The sequence below is a fragment of the Pleurodeles waltl genome, chromosome 2_2, assembly GCF_031143425.1.
Source record: "Pleurodeles waltl isolate 20211129_DDA chromosome 2_2, aPleWal1.hap1.20221129, whole genome shotgun sequence".
NCBI lineage: Eukaryota > Metazoa > Chordata > Amphibia > Caudata > Salamandridae > Pleurodeles > Pleurodeles waltl.
The window spans coordinates 373,158,370-373,175,726 of NC_090439.1; positions in this window are offsets into that span (position 1 = coordinate 373,158,370).

Sequence of the window (17,357 nt, forward strand, 5' to 3'; positions counted from 1 at the left end):
TGCAGCACCTTTCCCCCCGGATTCTACGCACCTTTGTCGGATACCCCTGTATCACCCTGTCCCCTGCCTGGATCATGAGCGGCAAGAAATGCGTCACCAGAACAGATGAACCCCCCCAACTCCTCTCCCCCCATCCTGCCAAGACGTGGCCTACCAGACATACTTATAAGTGAAATGAAATGGAACAGGGGTAAAAGAAATGGAAAGGGGAAAAGGGGGAATGTAGGGGTTTCAAAGACAGAAAAAAAGTAAACCTAAACGCTAAAAGAGCCCAACTATCCCCAAACTAACACTACCCACAACAGACTCCCACAAACAAGAAAAACACAAGATAAATGGACAAATGTAGACAAAACACAGTAGTACAGTATACACCAACAATATTTATTTCACAAATTGACAATATAGATAGCACACAGGACAAAAACAGCACAAAATCTCAGGACAACACTCTCTACACAGCCACACAGTCTAGAAGGATCATAGACTGCAAAGTGAAAGTGAAAGTACACCCACTGTACATGATCTGTAAACAGGATATCCAATTACATCACTTCCTGTATGAAAAGTCCCGCCTTTTTCGCATTATGCGTCATTTTTTGTTGCACAAAACTGTATTTACGTCATTTTTTTTGATGCACAGACGTGAATATTAACCCGCATCCACATAATGATACATGGACTGTACAAATATCCGGATGCGGGCTAAATTTCACTCCTGTGCGTCAAAATAAATGACGCAAATACAGTTTTGGTTGTAAAAAAATGACGCACAACGCTGAGGACGTCAAAATTACAGTGCATTAACTGGTTTGGGGCATTTCTACTTGTCTTTTGGATATTTTACATTTGGGACACATCAGAGATTGGCTAATTGAAGATGGTATGGTGTTGATGTTGTATGTTCACATGTGTGACATCATACTGCAGCGGGACATGATCCGCTACTCCCTTCACAGTATTTTTACAGTTGGCTGACGCAATAGATGGTCATAAGTGTGGCCTACATATATGTGTTGCACAAATTGGGCATGTTTGGCATAAGGAGAGGATAGCAATGTGACGCACATATGTACAATACCTAAATGCCTTTGGCTCAAATTGTGTGCTTTGACAACTAATGTGTTGGTTGACCAAGTGTGTGTGTATCACATGAAGCATAATTGTACATATGGTTGTATGAATGTGACATCCATGTGTCCAATCCTTAGATGCAAGTCATTATGGAAATGAGTGAGGGCATGTGTTAGTCATACATGTAACAACACCCGTAAAGTGTACTTCCAAGTTTTAGGGTCACGTAGACACCACATGTGACATAGCATGCACCAGATGGATGGCAGATGCTTGTTCATGTCAATGGTCCACATTTTCTACAATCTATGTCCTAGAGTATTGGTAAGAGCTTCCTAGGCACTACTTGGAGAATCCCACTGTGAGTCATACACATGCAGTGAGGAAGTGGGTACCATGTTGTTTGCACAGACAGACAAGGGTGAATCTCATATGTATGATGACACCCCAGTTGAGGCCATAGAAGTGGGCCCCAACTATCAAGTGGCTGTGGTGGACCAGCATACAAGACAGCACGTGTCCACTTATTTCCAGTGATCAATTGCACATAGGTGTCTTGTTCATGTGTATGGTCCAATGATGATCCTGTAGATTGTTTGGGGAGTAATTTATCACAGTTCGGTCCAGGACTCATCATGAGTCAGTGGCAGCTATTCCTGTATCTACTGAGTATCCATAGTTGATCAATGTGAGTAAAGTAGATGTGGACATGTGAACCAACATGTAGATGGTCCCACCCTGTCACTAATGACGTGTAATGAGACAGTCAACAGGGCAACCTTGGTGTGCAGAGTGAGATAATGTCTCAGGTGTCATGTTCCGGCAGGTGTCATTACAACATTTGTACACAGGTTGGCCTCTGCACTTCCCACTGCATCTGGGAACATCATAGCCTCTGTGCTGATTATTCTCGCAGCTATTCACCACACACGGCCCATCACTATGTTGTGCGCACTGTGATGCTGTGTGTGAACTGTCAAGGTCCTGACATTTGTGTATTATTCATGGACATTATCAGAGGTTGCTGGTTGTGTTGAAAGCCCCGTACCCAATCCCTGCCTACGGCCCTGGGACACTGTCACACTTTGTCATTCATGCATAAATGCAACCCAGACAAGGGATGGGCCATGAATTTTGCTTTTTCAAGAGGATGTAACTCAAATGGTACTGTTAAAAGGCAGATGATGCTATACAATGTATTTGGGTATGCATGGAAGAAGCCCATGCCCTATGCCCCCTGATGAATGACAGGTTTGCTAACGCAAGTGTGGTACATATGTAGACACAGGGATACTTTAGTGTGACGCACAGACAGTTGCCAGTCAGGCTGACAGAATGCAAGGTGATTCAGGATCCAGTTACTTGACAAGTTAAGTAATCAGTGGTCTGACTGAGACTGTTTTGAGGACAAACTAGACAGTTGACATGTCAAACTGTGTATGTTCTGTGTTTTTGAAGGTGACAAATGAACCCAAGGGCTGTGTTACATGGCTTAATTAGTATCAATGCTTAATGGTGTATTTGACATAATGGCAACTCCTATGCTGTTCCAGGCATCATCAGGGGCAGTGCTTTTTGAAATGGGTGGTGTGCATGGAGGTGATCACAGGTGTGGGCTGCATCTGTTTCTCACCAGTCCTGTAGGTGAGATTTGCTTTCTAAGGGCCAACAGACATTTTCACAAGGGGAAGCAATCTACATGTGCTAACAGGGCTTTGAAACTAGAAGACAGTGTATAAATTGACCTGACGTCCTTGCAGTCAGATGTTCTATGACAATGGCATACCATAGGAAAGGTTGTAGCACACTGGTTTGCTAATGTTGGTCTGTGTGTGTAGAGGAGGTAATATCAGGGTACACATCTTAGTATTCCAGGGACCTCTTCCGACAGGTGGGTTGTGACCAGGTGCATGGGTGTGTCAGGATTAGGAAATGGGCTGACATGTACATGGAATGTCATGTGCGCAATGCTTGTCATATGTGTGGCACTTGTGCTGTCTATGTTCTGCTTCTAGGGAACTCTAGTCACAGATAGTCCTTGCAAAGATTGGATGCAGTTGGACTTACTGCTGTCAAGGGTCTGGTCAGGCATTCCTGTTACTGATGCCAAAGCACATTGACTGCCTCATGTATGAGGCTTGTTTCCCCCCCATTGAGTGATGGTGTCTTAGTTGTGTGCCATATGCTGCGTTGGACCTTGCTTTCAACATGTATGTGTGAAATAGTTGTGGTCCTCTGCTATTGGCCTTCAAAGGAGATATGTACATGATATATGTCATTAAGTGCGTGTGTGTATGTGACCATTGTATGTTAGGCATCACATTAGCTCTGGGATGTTTCGTATCCTACTCAGTATCTCAGCAATGCTCCATGAGGCAACACTCTTATTCTGATAAGTAGAGATGAAGGTGTGCAAAAAGGAATAGCCAGACCATGATATGGTGATTAGAATAGGTGTTTATTTAAATTTGTTAACTAAAGTGGTGAAGGTGATCATATTCAAAAGAAATTATTTACGATCTGTTGCCGCCTGCGTATACCAGCGGCCATTTTCTGTAGTTCCCCCTCCTGTTGCAGGCCAGCATCCTCCTCTTCCTCCTCTTCAGACATGTGTGGCTCTGGTTCCAGGAGGGGAATGTTTCTTTTGATACAAATGTTGAGCAACATTGCACATGTGAGGATGATCCTACAGACCATCTCCGGGGAATATAGGTGGCTACCACCAGTGATGTCGAGGCAGCAGAACCTTGACTTGAGGATGCCAAAGGTCCGCTCGACAATGCTGCGTGTCCTCCTATGGGCTTCATTGTAGGCCCGCTCTGCAGCAGTACTTGGGTTGCCAAATGATGCCATGATCCATGGCTGGATGCCATACCCCTGATCAGCTGCAAGAGAAAATTATTGGGATCATGTTGATGTAGCTGGCACTATTGAAAAGACCTTTCATGGCAGTAGTTGTTTTGTGTTGTCTGTGACTCTTTTGTGTACTAATGTGGCATCCTATGCTTGTAGGATGTACCATCTGCATTGTGTTGTTTCCTTGGCTGAACAAGTGTTTGTCTGCTAAACGTTTGTCAGCAGTATGTTTTGGAATTTGCAGTACAGTGTGCCCTCCCTAGCATTGTGACTTGTGATACAGGTGTCCGTGTGTCTTCACTGGGGGTGAGGTGATAGTTCCATGCACAGTTAAAATTGACAGTGTTGTTAACACGTTCATATCAATGTACCCTGGACATCCCATACCATTAAACTTATGCAATGGATTAATGTAAAGGTCATTGGGACACTTACAATTTGCAAGGTGACATTTAGGCAACCACACTCATTGATGTCTTAACATTAGGCTGTACAGTAATTTCCGATGTGTGACAGGTTCGATGGTGACTTAAGAAACATGGCTAGCGATGTCACGACCTCAGTGTATTCCTGTTCACATGTTGCTGTTGTGGTGTATGTGTTGTGTGTCCTAGAGGGTTGCTGTGCAGTGTGTATATAAGTAGTTTTTTGTACTTACCAACAAGTAGTCCATTGCCATACCGTCCATCCTGGAAGTGTTAATTGAGGGTGCAGTGACGGAAGATGTATCAGTCATGTACACTCCCAGGATATTTAGCCACGATGTTGGTGATCAATCCCTGGTGATCGACTATGGCCTGCACGTTGATGGAATGTGTGTGTTTCCTGTTGCGGTAGAGGTGTTCAGTTGCAGCAGGTGGCACAAGGCGTACATGTGTGCAGTCGATTGCACCAAGGACGTGTGGGAAGCCACTGATGCGGTAGAACCCCTGTTTTTTTTCCTGCTGCTTCTGCAGTGTGTTAGGGAAGCAGATGTGGCGGGGTGTCAGTCGAATGATGGCATCCAGTACTTTGGGCAAAAAGGCGGAGAATGATGGTTGTGATATTCCGCCAACCAGGGCACCAGTTGTTTGGAAAGAGCCACTTGCCAGCATATGAAGTAAGGCAAGCAGCTTTGTTTCAGTTGGGATGGTGCGGGGTGTCACGAAAGTGGGGGCCAACTGCTGTTCAATGTTGCGCAGCAGCTGCTGAATGGCCTGCCAGTTCAACCAGTACCTCTGGATGATGTTGTGTTCCCTGAGGCCCTGAAGGATGGTTCTTGGGTGGAATATCCTCTCCTGCCTTCTGCGCTGCCTTTGGGGTCCCTGCTGATGTTGTTGTAGCTGCTGTTGTTGCTGCTGGGCTCTGCGTCTGCGTGCACGCTGGATTAGTATCACCTCCATGGCTCCCTGTTGCTGCTCTGCTGTTTGTTCTGGGTGTTCTGATTAAATACAGGTGTTTTTTTCCCAATTTTAACGCCTGCCCTGACCCAGGCATACATTTTTTACACAAATCGGGCTGTGCTTCATTTTCTGGCTCCGCCTCCCGGCCGTGCGTCATTTGTGCCTGAAAGCATAAATACGACGCACGGCCCTTTAAGCCATTTTTTGGACGGGGATGCCTACCTTGCATATAATTAACGTAAGGCGGGTTGGCGCATCCAAAAAATGACGCACACAGCGGAATTTTGGCGTCCGCGGGCTCATGCGTCAAAGTTTAAATACGGGGCAACGTTTGCGCTGATTGTGCGTCAAAACGGGGCAGACGGAGTATAAATATGCCCCTCAGTGTTTTCTTACACTCCCAGCGACCCTCTACATACTACACTAGGCCTGGGCTCTATTTGTGGTTCGCATTCCACTTTTGGAGTATATGGTTTGTGTTGCCCCTAGGCCTATTGTCTTCTATTGCATTCTATTATGTTCTACAGTGTTTGCACTACTTTTCTAACTGTTTACTTACCTGATTTTGGTTTGTGTGTATATTTTGTGTATTTTACTTACCTCATAAGGGAGTACATCATCTGAGATACTTTTGGCATATTGCCACTAAAATAAAGTTCCTTTATTTTTAGTAACTCTGAGTATTGTGTTTCTTATGATATAGTGCTATATGATATAAGTGGTATATTAGGAGCTTTGCATGTCTCATAGTTCAGCCTAAGCTGCTCTGCTATAGCTACCTCTATCAGCCTAAGCTGCTAGAACACTACTTATCTACTAATAAGGGATAACTGGACCTGGCGCAAGGTATAAGTACCACAAGGCACCCACTATAAGCCAGGACAGCCTCCTACATAGGTGGCAGCAGTGGGATAAGTACTTGTAACTGCTTTACCACTTTGTCATTGGTGCTTTTCATAAGAAAAACATATACCAAATACTTCAGAATATACACAGTAACCTAAACAGTTTAACTTTCCTTCTCTAAAACTTTCTAAAACGTTTCTGAAAAGTTGTGAAAACTTTCAAATGTTTTCAAAAGTTTGAAAAAGTTTTTTCTCTGTTCTTTAAAAAGTTCTAAAAACGTTTTTTTCTCTCTCTGCCCTAAACCTTTTCTATCATGTCTGCAGTAGAGCTTACTCCCAGAGTTGTCCAGGCAACATATGGGAATCTAAACTTTAAAAGTTTGAGGGGACTCTGCATTGAAAGAGGTTTGGAAATTGGTAGGAATCCTACAAAAGATCTTCTCCTTAGCCTTCTCATAGAAAATGACTAGAACCAGTCTGGCCCATCCCAGGATCAGGAGGTAGAGGAGGAGGGTAACCAGCCAGACTCAGAGGAACACCCTGAGGATGCTGGGGAGGGTTCTTCCAAGGATCACTTTTTCTCACACTACCTGTCCTTTGGTGTGTTGTTTTATCAGATGGGCTGTCCATATAAGATGAATATATTAAATTGATATTTATGTATAAGTAAATAAATGAATATTATATTTGTATGAATAAATAGTTTGTTTGTTTTCACCTATGTTGTTTTATGATATATAAACAATTTGCTTTCCCCCATTAGGGCATTGTCGTATGTAATGATTATCTTCTACCCAGCCCGATCGGGTTTTTGGATTACCCTCTGTGGTTTACTAGCGAAGCTTAAACAGCAGCAGCTGGCCTTAGACAGGGAATCTCTGGATGTGGAAAGAGAAAGGCAGAGGTTGTGGTTAGTTCCCCATGGTGGCTGCAGCAATGGTTTAGAGCAAGATTCCAGAAACCTGCACAAGATAGTCCCCCCTTACAAGGAGGGGGATGACATTAACAAGTGGTTTGCTGCACTTGAGAGGGCCTGTATGGTACAGTTGATCCGTCAAAGGCAGCGGGCCGCTATCTTGTAGCTATCTTTCACTGGTAAGGGTAGGGATAGGCTCCTTACTGTCAGAGAAAGTGATGATAACAATTACAAAGTTTTGAATGGAACTCTTGGATGGATTTGGCTTAACCACTGAACAATACAGGATAAAGGTCAGAGACACCAGAAAAGAGTCCTCTCAAGACTGGACAGACTTTGTAGACTGTTCAGTGAAGGCCTTAGAGGGTTGGTTACATAGCAGTAAGGTGACTGACTATGAAAGCCTGTATAATTGAATCCTCAGAGAGCATATTTTGAACAATTGTGTGTCTGATTTGTTGCACAAGTACTTGGTAGACTCAGATCTGACCTCTCCCCAAAAATTGGGAAAGAAGGCAGACAAATGGGTCTGAACAAGAGTGAACAAAAAAGTCCATACAGGGGGTGACAAGGATGGCAAGAAGAAGGATGGTAAGTCTTCTGACAAGGGTGGGGACAAAGATAAAAACATTCTGAGTCTTCATCAGGCCCACAAAAATCCTCTGGGGGTGGTGGGTCCAAATCCTCGTCTCACAATCAGAAAAAGTATGGTGTTATTTAAGTAAAGTAAAAGGACATTGGGCAAGTGATGCCACTTGTCCAAAGAAAAACACCAAAGCTCCCACTACCACAACCCCAACTGAAACCTCTAGTGCCCCTAGTAATAGCAGTGGTGGTGGGAAGTCTACTACAAATAGCCAATCCAAGGGTGTAGCTGGGTTCACTATTGGCAGTGTAGTTGGGGTTGGTCTTGTTAGGGAGATCACAGAGGCTGTTTTAGTCTCTGATGGTGGCATTGACTTTGCCACCTTAGTTGCTTGTCCCTTTAATATAGGTAAGTACAAGCAACTGCCCCTAATTAATGGTGTTGAGGTTGAGGCCTATAGGAACACAGGAGCCAGTGTAACTATGGTTATAGAGAAACTGGTTCACCCTGATCAACACCTACTTAGTCAGCAGTACGAAGTGACTGATGCTCACAATAACACACTTAGCCACCCCATGGATGTTGTGAATCTCAACTGGGGGGAATTACTGGTCCAGAGAAATGTGTGGTAGCCACTGAATTACCTGTAGATTGCTTACTAGGCAATGATGTGGCGACATCAGCTTGCGCTGAAGTGGAGTTGTAGGATCATGCAGCAGTGCTGGGCATTCCTGGGCATATTTTTGTTTGACAAGGGCTCAGGCCAAAAAGCAAAAAAGGACAGGGAAACTTGGATCCTGGAACAATGGACTAAGTGCTCCCAAAAGCTAGGGGTGGTAAGGGTAAATCCTTGCCCACTATCCCTCCCTCACCAGAAGATTCCCCTTTTGAGGAAGAAGCATCCTCTCCCTGTGAAGAAGCATCCTCTCTGTACCAGATGAGCCAACAGCAGACACTGCTGAGCTTTTGGGTGCAGGGGGGCCTTCTAGGGAAGAGCTGAGTGTGACACAGCAGACCTGTCCCACACTAGCGGACTTAAGACAGCAAGCTGCCAAACAGCAAAATCGGGATGTCAGTGATAACCATAGGTGTATTGGGAAGACAACCTCCTGTATACGGAGTCAAGGGACCCTAAACCTGGAGCTGCCAGGAGATTGGTCATCCCTTTACAGTACAGGGAGTTTCTTCTTACCTTGGCACATGACATTCCTTTGGCTGGGCATTTGGGCCAAAGTAAAACTTGGGACAGACTTGTTCCCCTGTTTCACTGGCCTCATATGTCAGAGGATACTAAAGAGTTTTGTCGCTCTTGTGTGACCTGCCAAGCCAGTGGCAAGACTGGTGGCACACCAAAGCCCCCCTTAATTCCACTTCCTGTGGTTGGGGTCTCCTTTGAAAGGGTAGAGGTTGACATAGTGGCCCCTCTTGACCCTATAACAGCTTCAGGAAATAGGTTTATCCTTGTGGTAGTAGACCATGCCACTAGGTACCCTGAAGCAATCCCCTTAAGGACCACTACAGCTCCTGCAGTGGCAAAGGCCCTCCTGGGAATCTTTTCCAGAGTGGGCTTCCCAAAGGAAGAAGTGTCAGACAGAGGTAGTAACATTATGTCTGCATACCTCAAAGTAATGTGGAAGGAGTGTGGTGTAACATACAAATTCACTACTCCTTATCATCCACAAACAAATTGTCTGCTTGAGAGTTTTAATAAAACTCTCAAAGGTATGATAATAGGACTCCCTGAAAAACTCAGAAGAAGATGGGATGTCCTATTACCTTGCCTCCTTTTTGCTAACATGGGGTATCCCAAAAAGGAGTGGGCTTTAGCCCCTTTGAACCCCTCTTTGGGCACCCAGTGAGAGGTCACCTTGCACTTGTTAAGGAGGGTTGGGAACAACATTTAAAAGCTCCTAAACAGGACATTGTGGACTATGTACTTGGCCTAAGATCAGGAATGGCTGAGTACATGAAAAAGGCCAGTAAAAACATTCATGCAAGCCAGGAGCTGCAAAAGCAAAAGCATGACCCGAAGGCTGTCCTGACCCAGTACCACCCAGGACAGAAGGTGTGGGTATTGGAGCCTGTGGCCCCAAGAGCACTCCAGGACAAATGGAGTGGACCCATTCTAATTGTTGAAAAAAAGGGTGAGGTTACCTACTTGGTAGACCTAGGCACTGCCAGGAGTCCCCTTAGGGTTCTCCATGTCAACCGCCTAAAACCCTACTATGACAGGGCTGATCTCACCCTGCTCATGGCAACTGATGAGGGACAGGAAGAAGAGAGTGACCCTCTCCCTGATCTCTTCTCCACCACTGAAGCTGATGGCTTAGTGGAGGGAGTAGTACTTGCAGATTGCCTTACTGCAGAGCAGAAGGACAACTATGTAAATCTCTTAAGTCAGGTTTCTGAACTCTTCTCACGGATACCAGGTACCACTACTTGGTGTGAGCTTACAATCAATACTGGAGACAGTTTACCTGTCAAAAGTAAGATTTATAGGCAGCCTGACCATGTCAGGGTGTGCATAAAACAAGAGAATCAGAAAATTTTAGTCTTGGGAGTGAATGAACCTTCAGAAAGCCCATGGGCTAGCCCAGTGGTGCTGGTTGAAAACCCTCACAGTAAGGATGGCAAAAGAGAGATGAGGTTTTGTGTTGACTATAGAGGGCTCAACCAAGTAATCAAGACAGATGCTCTCCTATACCCGGGACAGATGAGCTGATAGATACACTGGCTTCTGCCAAGTATCTATGCCCTTTTGATTTAACTGCAGGGTATTGGCAGATTAAATTATCAGAAGATGCTAAACCCAAGACTGCATTTTCAACCATTGGAGGGCACTATCAACTCACTGTTATGCCCTTTGGTCTAAAAAATGCACCTGACACTTTTCAAAGGTGGGCGAACACAGTCCTGCAAGGGTTGTAAGCTTTTAGTGCAGCATATCTGGATGATATAGCTGTCTTTAGCTCCACCTGGGATGATCACCTGGTTCACCTGTGGAAAGTTTTGGAGGCCCTGCAAAAGGCAGTCCTTACTATCAAGGCTTCAAAGTGCCAGATAGGGCACGGTAAAGTGGTTTATCTGGGCCACCTAGTAGGTGGGGAACAAATTGCACTACTACAGGGGAAGATCCAGACCATTATGGAATGGGCTCGCCCTACAACTCAAACCCAGGAGAGCCTTTTTAGGCCTCACATGGTACTTTAGGAGGTTCATTGAGAACTATGGTTCCATTGCAGCTCCTCTTAATGACCTCACTAGTAAGAAGATGCCTAAAAAGATATTGTGGACAGCAAGCTGTCAAAAAGCTTTTGATGAGCTCAAATGGGCCATGTGCTTTGCACCTGTCCTAAAAAGCCCTTGCTACTCCAAAAAGTTCATAGTCCAGACTGATGCTTCGGAATTAGGGGTCGGGGCAGTGCTATCACAGCTTAATACTGCGGGCCAGGATCAACCTGTTGCTTTTATCAGCATGAGGTTGACCCCTAGATAAAAGTGTTGGTCTGCCATAGAGAGGGAGGCCTTTGCTGTGGTCTGGGCACTGAAAAAGTTGAGACCATACCTCTTTGGTACTCTCTTTATTGTTCATCCAGACTACAAACCTCTACTTTGGCTAAAACAAATGAAAGGTGAAAACCCCAGTGACAAATTTAAAAGCAGAGAGAGCATAAGTACTGAGGTTCTGGTTAGCAGAGCCTCAGTGACACATTCAAGCACTACTGACAACACATACATTAGGCCAGAAACTATGATCTCTATGGTCCTGGTTAGCAGGATTCCAGTGAGACAGGCAAAACACACTGACAAATAGGTTTTTATCTATGAGCACTGGGGTCCTGGCCAGCAGGATTCCAGTGACACAGTAAAAACACTGATACACACTCACACACAGGTCAAAGGTGGGGGTAACCATGCTAGAAAGAGGCAATTTTCTCACAATGACAATGGTAGTGATAACTCCCATAGACTGCCAGTGTACCACACCATCCGCCATGGCATAAAAACCATCCACCATGGTGGTAGCCATCAACAGCCAGGCGGAAGACAAGGTACGACCCATCACATTATGATACAGCACACTGTCTCGATTTCCAACGCTATCAAAAGCCTGGCGGAAACACATCACAGAAGACCAAAGACACACCAACAGAGTCACAGAGAAGCTCAACGCTGCCATGGAACTGAAACTTCAAGTCTTCCCGATGCTTGTCTACATCATGCTCCACCTGGAACACCAACGCCGCCGCCGCCGATGACAGTGAGTACAGCCACCTAGCACACAAAGGAGGGAGGGAGGAAAAGGAGAGTGACACACACACGCACAACACACACCATCCACACACACACCATACACACAACCAGCTGCAGATGTAAACCAATGGCACACAACACACGGCATAATAATACAAGGACTAGAGGTTGGAAGTACTGAAAATGTATTTGCATGGCAAAAGACACCATATGAACACATTTTGAAAAGATAGACATAAAGATTTGTCCATAAAGGGCCAATGCCCAGTCCAAAGTACATAAGGCCCACATGGCCACAGGGCACAGTCTAAGCCCCAACTTGATCCTGACTATCTACGCACAAAAATGTGCAGGGGCATCATCACGGAAGGGGACACGCACCTCAGTGGGAAGGTGGGTGGGGGCACCTGAGCTGAAGTCAGGAATTTGCCCACTGATTCTGGAGGGGGCTCCATGCCCATTTCCCAATATTGGGGAGTGCAAGGCCACAGTCAGTGAAGTGGGGAACGTTCCCATTGATCCTGGAGGGGGCTCCATGTCCATTTCACAGTGCTGGGTAGTGCAACGTCACAGTCACTGAGGTGGGGAACTTGCCCACTGATCCTGGAGGGGGCTCCTTGTACTACAGTCCCTGGAGTGTGGCCTACGTGCTCTCTGCTGGAGGCGTGAGCTGTCGTGTCTCAGCTGGAGGTGAGGGCTGCATGGTCTCTGCTGAGGGAGGTATCACCTGGGCAGCCTCTGCTGGAAGTGAGGGCTGCTGTGTCCCAGCTGGAGGATGGGGCTTCTTTCCTGTCATTGGTGGTTGAGTGGGAACCTTTTCTTGCATTGGTGGTTGAGTGGGAACCTTTTCTAGCATTGGTGGTTGAATGGGAACCTTTTCTTGCATTGGCGGTTGAGTTGGGCGGGATGAGGGAGGAGGGATGGGAGTGGAGGTTGAGGGAATGGTTGTTGGAGGAGTACATCTTGTGGACTTGGGTGCAGGTGCAAGGGCAGTGTGCTGATAAGAGGTGGATTGGCTGCTGGGTGTCTGAGTGTCTGTGTTTGTGTCCTTTAGGGATGGTGGGGCAGATGGGGGGTGAGGACACAGGGGATGAGTAGGTGGATGTTGTGGAGGTGTCTGCTAGTGAGGTGTGTGAGCTGATTGGTGTGGTGAAGCTGGTGGTGGCTGTTGTTGAGACAGTGCATGCAGGTGTGAGTATGGATGTGACTGTGAGGAAGGTGGAGGAGGAGAAGGGGACACAGTGGAGGCAGTGGATGTGTGTGCAACTGTCTGTTGTTTGTGTGAGTGCTTGTGAACTGAAGAGTGGTGCCTGTGCTTGACTGTGCCCCTCGTGTGTCATGTCTTGTGTGCATGCTCGTCTGTATGTGTGCATTGTATGTGTTGGGGTTGAGGAGACTGGGACTGGGAAGTGGTAGTTGGAGTGGGTATGGTAGGAACAGGGACAATGGCTGCCATCAGAGAGGTGGCCAGAGCCTGAATCAATCTCTGTTCTGCCGCCAAACTACTGTGAATGCCCTCCAGGAATGCATTTCGTTGCTGCATCTGGGATGCCAGTACCTGGATGGCATTCACAATGGTTGACTGCCCTACTGAGATGGATCTTAGGAGGTCAATAGCCTCCTCACTCAGGGCAGCAGGGCTCACTGTGGCAGGGCCTGACGTGCCTGGTGCGAAGGAGATTGCCAACCTCCTGGGGGAGCAGGCACGGGCAACTTGCTGAGGGGCTACTGGGAGTGCCAGTTAGCTTCCATTGGAGGAGGTATCAGAGTCAGTGTTGTCACCTCCTGTATCCACAGTGGTGCTCCCGTCGCCCTCTGTCCCACTGGTTCCCTTCGCATCGGTGGACTCTGCCTCCTGGGTCCCGTGGGATGCAGCTCCCTCTGTCACCGGTGCCCCTGCTCCTTCATCAGGTGTTGCTAATGCACACATGGACAGGATGACAGAAGGAGAAGGTGGAGGTAGAGAAAGGGAGCACTGGGTCAATTATAGCACCAACACCACAGTTGGCATACAGCACTGTCACACACAGGGATCAGGATTGAGCAATATGCATTGCACTGGCATTGAATTAGCTAGATGCCACAGAAAGATGAGGGCCAAACACCATCAAATGAACACCTCCTGGGACCCACAAAGCCCTGACTGACATGGAATGCAAACGAGCTAGGTTACCTGCATTTGCCTTACACCCATTACCCTTGAGCTGGATCACGGTGCAATGTCTGTTCTGGCATTAAGGGACACCCATTAACTCACACCCACCACCCGGATCCCATGCCACCTACCAATTATTATAGTAATGCCCACTCTACTCACCCCCTTGTGGCTGCTGTGATGCTCTCAAGTGCCCATCCAACTCTGGGTAGGCCACCGCCAGTATGAGGGCCATTGGGGGGGGTCAGGTTCTGAAAGGCCTTCCGTCCTCATTGGGAGGCCATCCCCAGCTGGGCCTCCGTTGTCTTCCGTGCCCAGTATCTCAAGTCCTCCCACCGTTTCCTGCAGTGGGTGCTCTGCCTGATGTAGACCCTGAGGGTCTGCACAACCTTGGGAATGGCACGCCACTGTCCTTTCTTTGGATGAGAGCTGACCTGCAAAGGGAATGCAGACAGGAGGACACTATTACTCATACAATCCAGCCTGTCACACATATGGCCCACAAATCCTGTTTCCAACTCCATTGACACACACATCGCCTGGCGCCCACCATGTACACTACCTACAGACATCCACCCCAAATGACATGATGCCTGCACACACATCTCCATGCAACCTTCCAACATGCATTGTGGGCAAGGTGTACTCACCGGTTTGTCTGGAGGCCCATACAGCTGTCCATACCATAGGACAAGCGCTCCAACTCCTCCGAAGTGAAGGCAGGGCCCTTTCCCCAGTCACACGGGCCATGGTAGGTTCCAGACACTATAGGTATTCTCCTATGGAAAGTCAGGAATCAAGTGAGGTTATAAACAGAAAATGGAGGTCACGTCCGTGGCTCTGTACACCGTCACCGCCGACACTGATCCCCATTAGCTACTGTACTCTATAGAGACCCATAATAGCCAATGAGGAATTGCTCAATGGTGCAAGACTGCCTTCCGCCACGACGCCCAACGTCGGCGGAGTTACCTCACTTCCACCTATCCCTAGGTACAGGACAAGGGGTTGCCATTTCATGGTGGTGGACTACATACAGATCTTCCATAACTGCGTCATTGCCGAAAATTGCACATAAATTGTCATTCCTACTGTCCCATCACATTAATGCTATATGCACACTGAGATGGTGGTTCCATTGTTCAAATTGTGATGGCCTATTAACTCTTGTGTCCCTTAGATACCTGCCACTGTGGATTAATAGGAAGAGGAGAAAACCCCCTGTGTACAGACCTCTTGTGGACTTGGCTACACTGGAGGACAGGCACATTATACTCACCTAAGACTGGACAAGGCCACAATCACCGATCTGTGTGCACAATTGGAGCCTGATCTGTTATCTGCTATCCTTTATCCTTCTGGGATCCCCCTCTTCTGCAGGTTCTATGTGTGCTCCATTTCCTGGCAACTGGTTCTTTGCAAGTGACAGTGGGCTTGGCAGCAGGAATGTCACAGCCAATACTCTCAATCGTGCTGGGAAGAGTGTTGTCTTCCTTGGTGAAACACATGTGCAGCTACATTTTGTTCCTCCAGGTGGAGGATTTGGCCACTGTGAAGGCCGGATTCTATGCAATGGGACATATACCCAACATTATTGGGGCGATTGACGGTACACCTATTGCGTTTGTTCCCCGCCGCGAGAATGAACAGGTGTTTAGGAATCACAAGAGTTTCCACTCACTGAATGTGCCAATGGTGTGCCTGGTGGACCAGTACATCTCCAACGTCACTGCCACGTCTCCTGGGTTGGTGCATGATGCCTTCATTCTGAGGAATAGCAGCATCCCAAATGTGGAGGCCCAACTACATAGGCACAGGGTGTGGCTAATAGGTGAGCCAGAGTCCCCACTGTAGGAGGCTGGCCTGGCTTATAGTGGCTACCAAATGGTACTTACACCTTGTGCCAGGTCCAGTTATCCCTTATTAGTAGATTAGTAGTGTTCTAGCAGCTTAGGCTGATAGAGATAGCTATAGCAGAGCAGCTTAGGCTGAACTATGAGACATGCAAAGCTCCTACTACACCACTTATATCATATAGCACTATGGGGGTCATTTCGACCTTGGCGGTCTTTTTCCAAGACCGCTGAGGGACTGCCATGCGGAAGACCGCCAGTGTTGACGGTTTGCCGCTCGGTCTATTATGACCGTTGGCAGCTCTCCATCCTTTTATGGATTGAGAGCCGCCAACAGCCATACTGGCGGGCGGCGGGGAAGTGGAGGTTGCTCCACCTCCACCGCCACGGCAACAAAACCCCGCCCAGCGAATCACGTCCTGTGATTCGGCGTGGCGGTGTTCTGTTGGCGGTGTGGTGTCGGCGAAGCAGCCCCCATGGCTCCCGTCCCCTCCCGGAGGATCGTCGGACCAGGTAAGTCGATCGTCTGTGAGGGGAGGGGGGCGGGGGGGTTTTGTGTGTTGTGTGCGTGCATGGGGGTGTGTGTATGTAGATGGGGTGTGTGAGTGCGTGTATGCTTTCGGGGTGTTGTGTGTTTGGGAATGAGTGCATGTATGTCTGTAGGTATGTCTGTATGGATGTGTGTGTGTATGTTTGAATGTGGATGTGCGTGTCTGACTGTGTGTGTGGATGTTTGCATGTATGTCGGTGTGTGTGCATGTATGTGTGTTGGTGGTGCCTGCGTGCGTGTCGTGTGTGTATGTGTGATGTGATGTTGGGGGTCGGTGTGGGGAGGGGGGTCCTGCCACCTTTGGGGGGTGGCAGGGGTGGTGGGGGGGGTAGGGGAGGGAGTTGGGGTGGGGGTATGGGGTGGGGGAGACCCCTATCAGTGCCAGGGAAGGAATTCCCTGGCACTGATAATGCTTACCGCCATGGATTTCATGGCGGTTTCAAACCCCATGAAATCCATGGCGGTCAGCTGGGTCCAAATACCACCAGCGGTATAGTGACGCCTGCCGGACTGGATACCCTGGTCTCCTGCCCGGCGGGCGGAACGGAGAACCGGCGGATGACCATGACGGTAACCGCCATGGTCATAATACAAAAAAAAGACTGCCAGCCTGTTGGCGGTCTTACTGCCGCTTCTCCGCCTTCCGCCAGGGTCATAATGACCCCCTATATCATAAGAATCACAAAATTCAGAGTTAATAAAAATAAAGGTACTTTATATTAGTGACAATGTGCCAAAAATATCTCAGAGCATATACTCCCTTAGGAGGTAAGTAAAATACACAAAATATACACACAAACCAAAATCAGGTAAGTAAACAGTTAGAAAAGTAGTGCAAATACTGTAGGATACAATAGGATGCAATAGGCCTAGGCTACAAAGGTCG